The following is a 14,170-nucleotide window of genomic DNA, read 5'->3' as shown; positions in this document are numbered from 1 at the left end:
CTCAGATGACACACATCTGGAGGCTAAGGCACCATCTTTCAAATGCATCCATAGGGCTTATTTGCATGAGGAAAGTTTCACAGGCATTTAAGCATTAACAGCATTGAATTCTAGCCCGTGATGTTTTGCATTGCTCTTTGTCAGCGTTTCCTGAAAATCTGTATCCCTCTGCCCCATACGCGCCATAGACAGACGTCCTGTTGCAATTGTGATCCACCAGGGAAAGAGATGGTTTTCATATGGTTTCCCCAATATTCTTAACACTTTCATAACAGTGTAATATGGCTTCTGCGGAACTGATGTAAGGGTCAAGTTTCACCAAACCTGATCTGTCAATTAGAGGAGGAAATAACATTTAATCTGTATTATAAAGCCTGATTTCATGTTAACTGAGAGAGTCACTAGAAATGGCTGGATTAAAAAGGTATCTTAACAAAATCGTAGAGCACAGAGAAGGAGCCATGTAGTGTTTTTGTAATGGATGCCTCTTTTTCCTATGATCCTCTTTTAATGTGGCTTTGAAAATTGCCCAGCAGTACAGTATTGTTTAGCTTTGCTTTAAATGTTAAAACACATTTCCCCTTTTTCAACCTAAAGGAGACCTTTATATGGAATTAATGCACAAAATCACAAGTAAAGGACCATTAAGCAAGTATAATGCTGGGAGGGAAAAGTATGCTTTGAACATTGTTTCCATTATTCAGAATACATGAAGTTTCAGCCCAAATAGAAATGAAAGACTATTGAGGAAACCTTGCAAACACCTGAAATCCTAACTTTTACTTTGCTCTTGTTAACTATGTCATGGCTAAGGAAGAAAGGAAAATAGTTAAGAGGCTTTGCCATTGCAAGTGATACAACCATGACCCTGTCTTAACTATAGGCATGTGCAAAAGTTCATCAGTAGTCAGTAAATTCACTGAACTTTTAAGATGTTTTACTTTGATACATCAAACTAAAAGGAATAACATGCTCTTGAAAGCACAAGAAAACTTTGTATATTTGCCCAATATTAGTGACATATGAGGTTGTATTTCTGCCTTAAGATGAAATGATGCAATTGTGTCTCATGGAAAATAGTTTCTTACCACTGCAAGATTGTTAGATTTTACAAATCCCGTGCTGCTTTCTATTGATTTTGAAGGTAAGGTAATTATTGGGATGTAAAAGTGTAGCCTTATGCCTCACAGAGCTGATCATTCAATAACTGTTTCCTATGGGCTTTATTGTATCAGTTTTCAGATAGTTTTCTGGCCAACTTTTGAACTTTTTCCTTCTCTGCTGGGGTGGCTGCCCTTTCTTCTAAACAAACCTTCTTACCCAGAGCACTAGGCAGCAGTCTCATTTCATAGAATTCGCTGGAGATAATTATGTTCTACTTTATTCGGTGGGACTGTTGCAGCGCTCGGCAATCAGATAAGGGCCTTTAGAAAAGGGCGTTTTTTGAACCTCAGACACTTGTTCTTATTCATGAACATTGTCGTGGTTTAACCCCAGCCAGCAACTATGCACCACACAGCCGCTCGCTCACCCCCCGCCCCCCGTGGGGTAGGGGAGAAAATTGGTAGGGTGAAAGTCAGAAAAACTCGTGGGTTGAGATAATAACAGTTTAATAATTGAAGTAAAATGAAATAGAATGGTAGTAATAATAATAATATAATACAATAATAATAATGTAAAGCAAGTGATATACGACACAATTTCTCACCACCCACCGACGATGTCCAGCCCGTTCCTGAACAGCAATCGCCCCTTTTTTTCCGGCCAGCTCTCCTCAGTTTATATACTGAGCATGATGTCATATGGTATGGAATAGCCCTTTGGCCAGTCTGGGTCAGCTGTCCTAGCTATGCTCCCTCCCAGCTTCTTATGCACCTGGCAGAGCACAAGAAGCTAAAAAGTCCTTGACTGGTGTAAACTCTACTCAGCAAGAACCAAAACATCAGTGTCTTATCAACATTATTCTCATCCTAAATCCAAAACACAGCACTCTACCAGCTACTAAGAAGAAAATTAACTCTATCCCAGCTGAAACCAGGACAGTATCCACCCCTTATTCCATACCATTTACGTCATGCTCAGGTCCCACATTATCCAATACATCCTCATTAACCACCACCCCACTTATTCTATGGACCACTCCTGTAAAATGTCTGTAAAATGTCCATAAACATCCACAAATGTCCACATAATGTCCATTGAGTTCATTTAGTCCGTGACTTTGGGCTCCATCGGTGATGGTGATCACTCAGGACAGGAGAGGTGGTGTGTTGCGTGGAGTTACTGGGCACCAAAGCCAGCTCAGGTCGGGTCACTGCTGCACTTGCACTGCTTCTTGTAAGGCTTCTCCTCCATTTGTTCAGGTGGTTCCTGCTATGGTAATTCCTATAACATGCAACTCAGATCATGGGTTACAACAATTTAAAGGTATTTCCATTACAATCTCCACCCCTGGCCACTTTGGGCCAGGATTAACATTGCAATGAACTCCTCCCCTTGATCCTAGCCTGGCTAGCAACAAGGGGTTCCTGCTATAGTAATTCTCATAACATGCAACTCAAATCCTGGGTTACAACAATTTAAAGGTATTTCCATTACAATCTCCACCCCTGGCCCCTTTGGACCAGACCATTGGGTTTAACACTGCAATGGACTCCTCCCCTTGCCCCTGCTTCGGCTTGGACTTATCCACAGACTGTAGTCCCTTAGCGGTTTACCTGCTCCAAGCGGAGCCTTGTCTATGAGCCACAGTCTCTCCAGGGGTATACCTGCTGTGGCATGGATTTATCCACAGCCACAGTCACTTAGAGGTGCACCTGTTCCCACATGACCTTCTCCATGGGCCACAATGCTTTCAGAGATATACCTGCTCCAGCGTGGCCTTGCCCGCAGCCACAGTCTCTTCAGAAGTAAACTTGCTCCACCATGGCCTTACCCGCAGCCACAGTCTCTTCAGAAGTAAACTTGCTCCACCATGGCCTTACCCATGGCCACACGCTTTGAGGTGCTCCAGCATGACCTCATGCACAGCCACTGATGCTTCAAGGTGTACCTGCTGCAGCACGGACTTATCCACAGCCACAGATGCTTCGAGGTGTACCCTCTCCAGCGTGGACTTATCCTTGGGCCACAATCCCTTCAGAGGTATACCTGCTGTGGCACAGACATAACCATGGCCACAGACTCTTCGAGACATACCTGCTCTGGTATGGGCTTATCCACGTCCACAGGCGCTTTGGGGTGTCCTGCTCCCACATGGACTCATCCACAGGTCACAGTCCCTTTGACTCGAGTTCACACTGGAGTTCCAGCCTGTCCAGTACAGCAGTGCAGAAACAGCAGCGATGCCCTGGCCATCTGCCAGCCCAGGGCATGGCCGTTGTTGTTATCAAAATGTTCCCAGGCACAGCACAGTAAGATGATAAGCAGTTCAGCAAGTAGCAAAAGCAAAAAACAGCCACTAACGAGCACTATACTCTAATATACAGTAAGGCAAGCAAGCCCCATGGCAAGTACAGAAGCGTGCTGATTAATACCTAAACAGCACTAACAACTATAAATTCAATCTAGCACATTCCAATTAAATCTGTCATTATCTCGAACCCTTCGAGCCCCACGTTGGGCGCCAAAAAGGACTGTCGTGGTTTAACCCCAGCCAGCAACTATGCACCACACAGCCGCTCGCTCACCCCCCGCCCCCCGTGGGGTAGGGGAGAAAATTGGTAGGGTGAAAGTCAGAAAAACTCGTGGGTTGAGATAATAACAGTTTAATAATTGAAGTAAAATGAAATAGAATGGTAGTAATAATAATAATATAATACAATAATAATAATGTAAAGCAAGTGATATACGACACAATTTCTCACCACCCACCGACGATGTCCAGCCCGTTCCTGAACAGCAATCGCCCCTTTTTTTCCGGCCAGCTCTCCTCAGTTTATATACTGAGCATGATGTCATATGGTATGGAATAGCCCTTTGGCCAGTCTGGGTCAGCTGTCCTAGCTATGCTCCCTCCCAGCTTCTTATGCACCTGGCAGAGCACAAGAAGCTAAAAAGTCCTTGACTGGTGTAAACTCTACTCAGCAAGAACCAAAACATCAGTGTCTTATCAACATTATTCTCATCCTAAATCCAAAACACAGCACTCTACCAGCTACTAAGAAGAAAATTAACTCTATCCCAGCTGAAACCAGGACAAACATGTATGTGTGGGGCTGGTTTTATGAGAATTCAGCCTTAAATCTTTGCAGACTGGCTGTCCATAAACTACAGCAAAACACCCTTCCTCTGGATACAGCATTCCAGCACATTTTGCCACTAGTTTTATAGAGAGGGGACGCTAATATTTGTTCTTTCCCTCCTCTTTTTAGAGAGCAGATATTTGTGCTTTCTTGCACGACTGTTGGTTTTTGGTAGCTGTCTATTTTTTTTTTTTTTTCCCTACCGTGACAGTTTGAAAAAAAGAAAAAGTGGGGAGGAGAATTATTATCGATTTCAATTCTTGCTACTGTTTTGTATTGACAGAGCAGAAAATACAATAAAAGAGGTGGAGGTGGTGAATCAGAGATAGCTTTTGTAATTGCCTACTCATATCGTAAGGATTCTTGGCCTGACCTAATGTATTCTTAATCTTTCTTTACAATATGCGGATGTTGCTCACTTAAATGGATTTCAACTGAAGTAGAATTCTCTAATTAGACAGTAACATTGGAGAAATTGACCATTATCTCCAGTTATTGGATTTCCAGGCAGCCTGTATCAGCAGTCATGCTTCTACCAGTTGGTCTTTAAACATGGAAATAATGCATCCAGAGATTATTGTTCAAAACTATTTTCAGTAGTCTAATAGCTTTTTAATTTTTTAAAATAGCTTATATTCATCAGCTGGAGCACAAGGTAATCAGATTGACTCAATCAACTCAGTTATTTTGTCCCTCTTAGCTAATGACAGGTTGTATTCAGATATTAAACCAATGGGGAAGCTGTGATTTTATTATTTTTTTGGGATGATCTTACAAGTAATAGCCTATGCAGTCAGTGAATTAAGGTTGTGGGATTCTCTGGCAAGCAAGAAAAGGGTCTCATAGGCTTAAAGTAAATATGCAGAGTTGCTTCAGTAGTTTGTCAGTCCTTTGAGTGATTCTTGGTTACTTTGCTTTATTGTACTCTTGCAGACTCATCTGTGTAGGGAAGATACTGAGCAGGATATGAATTCTTGGTGTTTTACCTATACTGTGCTTGGGTCTCTGGGCAGGTGCTCTGGGGACAAGATACAAGGGAACTAATTTCTTCAAAGGTGTCACTTATCGGCACTGAATCCAGCCGTGATCGGGACAAAGGGGTAAGCGTGGGCTCTACGGTTATCTAGCAGCTCTCTTGTTGAGAGACCAGGAGGATGTGCTTCACAGAAGGGTGAATGGAGGAAGCCTGTAACCTCTCCAGACACCTTTTCCCTGGTAAAACATCCCACAACTCACTCTGACCTACCTCCCCTACGTAGATAAGCTCCGTATGTTAGCGTCTCTCCAATGCAGATCAAATTCTCCAGTGTACTAATGTTTATGCATGTTTCTGCCCTTGGTTGGAAGTAAAACACTTTAAATAACGTAGTGCCTGGGTGTACTTGGGGAAAAGATGTTTGCAGAGAGGTTCAGGACCCACAGAGGACATGGGGGCTTGGAGCTCTGTGTACAAAGCCCAAGGACTATGCATGGCCCCACCCAACAGAAGGAGCAGGCACTTCTCATTAAAGCTAAATGCCTCCTTTCAGTTCAGTGCCTGTTGCTTTATGTAACCTTAATGCATGCCAACAGCTAGAAGACGACTTATTTGCCTGTGTCACCTCAGTGTATTTTAGTTGCCCATTAGACACAGTTCCATGTACCAGCGTGATACCTTGCTGCATATCTGCCTGAAACAGATGTTTGCATCACATGCGATGTGATAATGTTACCGTGATATTTCCTTGGTTACAGCTACAACAGATGATATTGCTTCAACAGCTCCAGGCTATTTTTCCTCTGCCAAAACTGGACTTGATGGGACAAGCTCTAAACTGGAGGCTCAGGTTGAACTCAGGGCACCAAAAAATACAGGGCTCATAAAGGAGGCTTACAAGAAGGGTTTCCACCTGTAGCTTCTGTGCTTGTAGTTTCTTCAAACAAACATGGATGGCAGGTCAAGCCACGTAGCTGTTCACGTTTGCAGCATCAGACAGCACACTGTGTAAAAAATTTCCCATAGGATCTCACAAACCTAGGCAGATGAGTTGATTATAAGCACCGATCTTTTTTTTTTTTTTTAATTACTTACTGTATAGGAAATAGTTTTCAGCTGGCAGATCTGGGCCGCAGAGCTAGAAAAAACATTTAAACAACTCCAGCTATGAGATTAGGTGCTGCAAGTCTGTGAGTATTCCATTTTTGCATGGTCTTCTAAGTCTCAGCACTTCTGGAGTCCTGTTGTTGGAGTATTGGCCAAACACTGATAAATTAATGCCTTTATAAATCAGAGATATACAAGTCTGGAGAATGGAAATATAGTGAATTTATATGTAGAATCCGTATAGTAGGTATGTAATATCTGTATGGTGATAGCACAGAGCGAAGATATTAGCAAATGAGGTGGTGTTCAATAAATATTGATTCCTTTGCAAGCCCTAATGCATGAAATTAGAAGAATTAACGCAAACAAAGATGACCATGCTGAAGGATAGTCAATGTGCACGTTAGAATTCAAACTCAGATGTCTTTGCTCTTTTACTAGGCCTGGGATAAATCCTTTCCCTGTGGTACTCCATGGTTAAATAAATCGCAGTCAGTTGGTTCTAGAGTTGTAAACTTACTCTTTTCTTCTGAGTTTTGGTTTGCGTCATCCTTTCTGGGTCAGCTTTTACAGTAAAGCATAGCAAAAATGTCAGTAGACTACGGATAAAATGATTTGTCTCCACCCCGGTGTTCAGTACTAGCACAGGGCTACCTGTGTATCGCAGGGGTGTTATATGGCCAGGCCAGCTTGGATCCCTGGAGCAGCACGTTAGTGCAATGAGCGGCGCTGATCAGCCCAGGTGAGACACATCACTGGTTTTCTTCTACTACTTCTCTGGCTCAGGAGCTGGCTGCTTTTGCGCTGGCTCTGGGATCTCTCTGAAGCTCTGTGTTGTGCACCGATAGGCATGTTCCAGGGTTGAACTCACTCCATTGCTATGCTTGTGTGAAATTGTTGATTATAAGTATCTTCAAAATATTGACGTGATAGGAGACAGATGTATTCCGATCAATTAAATTTTCCATGAAATTGATTTTCTATGGAAAACTACCCCATTTCACTGAAGTGCAGTGGATAAAAGTAAATAATTTAAGTGCATCTTTTTCTTTTCTGAAAGAAAAGTGGTTGACTAGATGTACTTTGTTTTTCATACAGAAATCCCAGGTGTCTGAAATGAGTTTGCATGTGAACAAAGGTTTGTTCAGTCCACCTTTCTGTGTCTGGTTATGATTTGCTCTTAGAGACTCTATAATTATTTGTTGGGAATGCTCTCATCTGCGGGAATACGCGCTACAATCTGTGCCAGTTCAAGCTTACGTATTGTGTCAAAAGTTTGGGGGAGGACAGTTGTGAAATAAAAGAATAACAAAGAAGCTCTGGTTTTCCAGTTTCTGAAACAAGGATGATAAAACTCTTACCTCCTTTGGTTCTAATTGTGTTTGGAATAGAAGAAGCTGTCAGGTAACAGATGTGTGTTGGCAGTGGTCTTTAAGACGCTGCTGGTTGCTGTGATGTTTGCACGCCTGTTATGCAGTCCAGAGAAACTGGCCCATGCCTTTGTGTCTGGATGCACAGTGACCAAGAGACTTGCTACGAAATGGTTAGTTCCTAATCTAGCAAGTGTTCAACCATTTCAGAAAGAGTCAGCAGCACCTGAAGCTTTGATTTTCATCTGCACACACAGTTTCTTGCCTTCTGAATGAAGAACTAGAGGAGTGTGACCTCTTTTTCCATTCTGGACAACAGATACCAATAACCTCTTGGAAAGCATAAGTCCTATTTTCCATATGTTTAAATTTTAAATTTCTTGTTCCAAATGGCAAGAAAACATGAATCATTGAAATCTCCTGCAGAATGGGAATGCTGAAACTTACTTCTGCAAATACATCGATTCTTTTAAATGTATCCAGGCTTTCACTAAATTCTTGGAGTGCTTAAAACCCAGAAGGCTGGGAGTCCTGGAGTCAGGCTTGCCTACTGCTAAAAGGCTTCTAAGGAGCTGAGACTTCAGAAGCAGTGGGGTTACTATAAATTCAAGGCAGTTTGCCTGGTGATTTACCAAGTTGACAGGGAGCCTTGCAAACTTGGCTTGTGAATTTGCTAGTCTGTGAGTTTAGGACTCAGGGTTTCTTTATCCCCAGGTTTCCATCAGCCCGCTGGGATGATTGCAGCAGAGCTATGAGGAAATGAAGTAATTTTACGATGGAAACCTGCCTGGTTTTCATCAGAATTTTAGCCAAATTAATCAACTAAGATGTTTTGATGAACTTTTTTTTTTTTTTTCCTAGTGGAAAATGTTCCATTGGAAAGGTTCTGAATGGCCACAAGGACCTGTGCATCTTATTACAGCTCCAGTGGTGGTTGCTGGTTGTTTCAATTTATTTGCTTGAGATGATCTGGATAATGCAAACATCATGACTGCCATCTCCAATCACAAGAGGAAAATCTTTTTTAAAAAAATCTGTAATATAGTTTATGAAATGACCTGTTACTGCAAATCAGAAGAAACATACTGTAAACTGTTTTACTGTGTCTCATATATGCAAGTGATTTATTTAGCATTGACTTTTTAAGTTCATTGATGTAAGGAGATTATGAAAATCTGTATAAATTCATGTGTTCAATGAAACTTCCGTACAATGAAGCTCATCTGTTCTTGCCTTAGTATGAGTCCTGGTTTCCTATTAACGGACAGGAAAACTATACAAAAAAGTTTGTCATTCATGTTGTGCTTCTTATAAATATATCCCATGTGTTAATTCTTGCTTGCTGGTACAGAATCCCTAACTGATGTACTCCATGTGCAATTTAAATGATGCCCACTGGTTGTGCTCATCTTGAGGAGAGAAAGATTGTTGGAAGGGATCTGGGGAAGAGAGAGAGCGAGCTATGTTCCTGATATGAACAGTGGCTAACTGCCTTGCAAGGGCTTACCGCATCTGTAAAAGTGTACTGGCACAGGAAGAATAATCAAGGTCCTTGGATTCATGCCTAGGCAGATACTTTGGTCAAAGCTGCTGGGAATGGGCTCTGCAGGAACGGAGTCTAAAATGGCTCTGAGTCAGCAGCAGCAGCTGCAGAAAATGTGGCCTGGGGAGAAAATGGAAAGCAAAACACACAGGTGTGCAGAGTTGAAAGAATTTTGCCCTGCAAAACTCAGTTAACAATTCAACCAATGCTGTACAAACCAGACAAGATTCTAGCTCTGTCTAGACTCTAGAGAGACGTAACGTACAATAAAATGCAATAAAATTTTTTACCATAAAAAGAGAGATGTGTTGCTGAGTATCCACTGTGCTCAGATGTGTTCAGTCAGGAGTGTTTTTACATGTCTTCAGGGGTAGTTACTCTTCATTCTGGTGTAGATAGCCAGCCCCACAGAGTCTTAAGTGCAAAAGCTTTGTACCCGTGCAGTAAGGACTGAAATTTCCATAAAGCTCTGGAAGCTTTTCACAAATTTCGGCAAATGTTTTAGGAGGTTTGATTGCTGTATCACTCCAAGGAACAGTACTATGTGAGATTAAATGTGCCTGCCCAACACTTCACAAAGGTTGGTTTCAGATGCTGGTTGAATTTCATGTGCAAGGTATGTGTCAGGTCCTGGCTGAGTCCATAGGTACCGTTCATCGGTGATGGGTGCAGGAGGAGGATAACGTGTGGACTTGTCGTGTTAGTCTAATCACTGATTAATGAAGATGATTGTTGGGTGAGAACAGTGGACCTCACTGCTGCAGTGACTGAGTTACTCAGGGTCAGATCCTGAAGTCAGTGTGGCGATGCGTTACTTCACCCGCTCACGTTTATAAGGCTTTTGTGCCTCGGAATCCATGCAACTCGGGCTCCGGTGACTGTATTTTCTACTCTATCCTATGGCACATACAGAGCACAGTCATGCAAAGAATCATCCTTCAGTGGTTTTGATCTGCTCCTGAGAATATCCCTGGGTGGTGAATAAGCTTGCAAGTAGGCCTCCAAGGAATATGCTGCAGCTGGGGTGAGTTATTACATCTTTGTTGACTTGTAACCTGAAATCTATATCCCACCGAGTCTTGCTGTGTAGCCGTCATCTCTTTACCTTGGGATTATTGATTGTATTAAAATGTTCACTTTGTACTCTACACAGCTAGGTTACTGATTAGACTTTTATTCATGTTGCCACTTGGAAAGGTTATTTATGTGGGACCATTTCCAACATCTGTGCCAATCTGGAAAGCAGAATGTTTTATCTTTAATTATTTATTGAAAATCTTTATACAAAATAAGTTACTGAGATAAAATACTTATTCAAGGGGACATCTCTCCCTCTTTATTTACTTCATTTATTTTGGTGCATCATCTTCAAATTAAGGAAACATCAAACCTAAATAGGTTTCATCCTTGGTTGATGCAAAGTCTTATGTTCCTGATAAAAGAGATCACCTAATCTAGGTTTGTGGCAGAATATTTTTTTAGCCATGGTAAATGTGCTTGCGGTGTTGTGTGTCACATATGTAAGTGTGGATATCATTTTATGTATACAAAACACACACACTTCCATGCTTATTGCTTAGGTTTTTCCTTCTGTGTCTTCAAACAATGGAAACAAGTTCCTTTACCATGCTGATCGTTCCCCTTTCTGTACCGTTAGTAAAACACGGACTTTACTATATAATTATATCATCAGGATTTTGATTTCTGAATTGCAGTGTCAGACTTAGGAACATCCTGTTGTATCACTTTGCAGAAAGATTTGTCATTAATACTTGAAGTCGTCTTCCTTCACACCAAGCTGTTTCATCAAACAGGACTTACTAGGATTCCCTCTGGACACTTTCCATAGGGACCAGTTTGGCACATGCTTCTCACTGCCTGTTATGACAGACTGCGGGGGCCACCTCAGGTTAGGAAATCCTTGCTGTAGATAAAAATATCATAAAGGTGAGCCTTTACAGTTCTTGGAGAGGTTTCTACCATGAGATACTAACCATTTTGCACTGATCTGGAGGCCTGGCCGAGCAGAAGTAAGGCTCCCAGAGCTCTTTTAGTTACTTCCAAAGCAGCTGGGTGCACATGGGTGGCATCGAGCCCCCAGCTGTGCAGGCTGACATCAGCCTTTGGCTTCAGCTGCAGCAGCGTGTGCGAGCTGCTGGGCCAGCTGCTGTTGCTGTGGTGCAAAGATGGGGGAACTGCAACGGTGTGAAATGAGAACTGCTTCATTTCGACCCTCAAAGTTTTAAGTTAGCTTTCGGGGGTTTTTTTGCCCCAAAACTGCTGAAAGAAATCTTGGGGGGGGGGTGTGGGGGGGTAAATAATTTGGTTTATTTTCAGCTGATTTCCCACTTCACCCTCTAAGCATAAGTAGCTGCACATGTATGTTTTTTTCAGTGCAATATAGTTTTGGATCAAGTAAGGAAAAATATTCCATTTATGCAGCAGCTAGCTGAATTAATTATCCTTTTAAAAATAGCTGAGCATGGGTCACAGACTCCAATCCAATTTTTGGTCTAAAAAATTGCATTTGGGGGGTTTTGGGTGTTTTTATGGTTTTGTTTTGTTTTTCAAGTAAGCCTCCCACGCTTAATTTGCCCAGGCATAACTGTCATCTCTGGTTTTCAATGGCAAGGCAAAATTTGTTTCAAAATCCTGTTTTCAATTCTGGGCACAGAACATTGGAACCAAGAAGCTTGCTCAGGTTTGGAACCATTTATGCTGTTTGCATCCTTATTGTAGCCAGTATTTTCCATTGAAAATTCATTTCTTAAACAACTGGAACATGAATACCAGACAGTGTTTTCTTTTAGATTCATCATGGTGGAAAGGCAGAAGACAGGGGCATGAACCCAGAGCAGATCAAAGTCTAGAATTTCTGCTTCATTTTCATACTATGCATAACAAAATCCATAAAGTGAGTCTCGGGAGTCAGGCTCAAGGGCCTCTTGATTAAGAATTAAATTACAGGTATGATTTACTAAATTTGTGCTTGGGGAAAGGAGGATTTTGATGATGATGTGATTGGTAAACTACACATTTCCTCAGCAACATATTAAAATTAATGGGAATAGTGTAACCATACCTGCAAAATACTTCACGAATCTCAGGAAATATGTTGTCTTGTAAACTAAGCCACATAACCAAAATCTGTGTCTGTAACTCCTTTACTAAAGTAAAGTTAAAGAAGATCTAGTCAGAAGAGCTCTCACATCAGCTCCTCTATCTGATTTTTTCATATTATTGTTTTAAAGCATTGAAATGTAGAACCATTTGAAAGCATTTTTTCAAGGGTTATGTATTTTTCTTAGACTAATTCAAATTTCTTTTAAATTTCTTTCAAAATTGCTTGAAATCATACTTGTTGTATCTTCTTGTTCTTTGTTGCGCAAGTTTGGCATAGTGGGATCCTTAGCCATGTTTTGGGCTTGAAGATGCTGTTGCATACAAGCAACACATGATGACAAGGTTTAGAAGGAGAAATAATACAGTTATTGCTAACTCACATGGATGTAGAGAAGCAAGAGTCTGCGGTGTGCAAGTTCCTATGCTGCAGTCTTGGTCCAAGAACTTGTTTATTTTTTCCCCCTTTGTCTGTGTGAATCATGTCTGCCTCGCAGCGTTCAGCCAGCATGGATGTAGCAGCATTGCTGCTTCAGGTGATGCAAACTAGTGTGTGGGACATCACGTAAAATCCACATCATACCATGCCTATAGTAAATCTACAGTACGTTTGACCAGCCCGCAATGCAGAGTCTGTGCTCTTGCGTTGTTCTTTGGCTGTCTTAAGGCTGGCAAGTTAGACCAGTGTTCCATGCAAGCCCAAATAATTGGGTATTTCTCTTCCATGGATGCAGATATTTAGGAATTCACTGTATATGAGTAGGAGGAAGGAGACGGGAATGGTCAGGGTCAAGTTTTCGAGCACTCTGAGATCACATCAATTATTCTAATCCAGGAGAGGCTTTTTGCTTGCAGGTCTAAGGGGTACTGCAGCTGCCAGGATTTGAGAGAGTGGGGAACAGTCGCTCCCACTCTATCCATCTGTTGTATTTCATTGGGATTAAAAATTGCCCTGTTCCTCTAAAACCTTTCATTGGCAGCCATTGCAACTTCGGAGCTTTTGATGAAGAGCAGCAGAGCTCAGAAAGTAGAAGATTTTTTTACAGTGGAAAAAGTGCTTGATTTACCTCCGGTGCATGCTCAGGCTCCCTCACCTGCAGACCCAAGATTCATTAAGGAGAGAGCTCTCAGTCATATCACAAGAGCAGAGAAACATGAAAGACTGCTCTATTCTAATATGCAACAAAGCACATAATTAAAATAAACAAAATAGCATTAACCATAAGGTCTTGCTGGTGTCGTTTTCAAAGCCGTGAAGGGATTTTGGAGTCTCTAAGATCTAATCTGTTTGGATTTCAGTAAGGCATTAGTTACAGAGCCGCGTGGGAAATTATTAGTCAAGCTGGAAATTGGTACAAGGAACCAGCTAGAAAACAACCCCATTTTGCGATGTTAAGGGAGATATTGGGCTGGGGGGAGATTAAGCTGGAATGCCGTCCAAAACAACGTGTGACTAACTGTACTTACAATAGGAGTGAATTAGAAGTTACTAACATTATTTACTGACGATGCGATGTTGGGGAGCTTTGTCAAACAGGGCAAAAGAACAGAACATCATACTGAAAGCGGAGGGTGGTCTTAGGGACTGAAATAATAGACTATGAAATTTATTAGTATAAAATTGAAGTGAATGATTAGGGGCTAGTAATAAGGATTTAATTTATAAGGCGGGTCTTGTAATTTGGAAGTATCTGAAGAGGAAGACCAGAGCAATTCTACAGTACATCCAGCAAATCATTGATAGTACAACCATGGTGTTCATACTGCTGTTGTATGGTTGAGACCATGTCTGGAATACTGTGCTCAAGTC

Source organism: Platalea leucorodia (genome assembly GCF_965183815.1).
Source record: "Platalea leucorodia genome assembly, chromosome: 16".
Lineage (NCBI taxonomy): Eukaryota > Metazoa > Chordata > Aves > Pelecaniformes > Threskiornithidae > Platalea > Platalea leucorodia.
The sequence above is the reverse complement of the archived record's forward strand: the minus strand, read 5'-3'. Positions refer to the sequence as shown.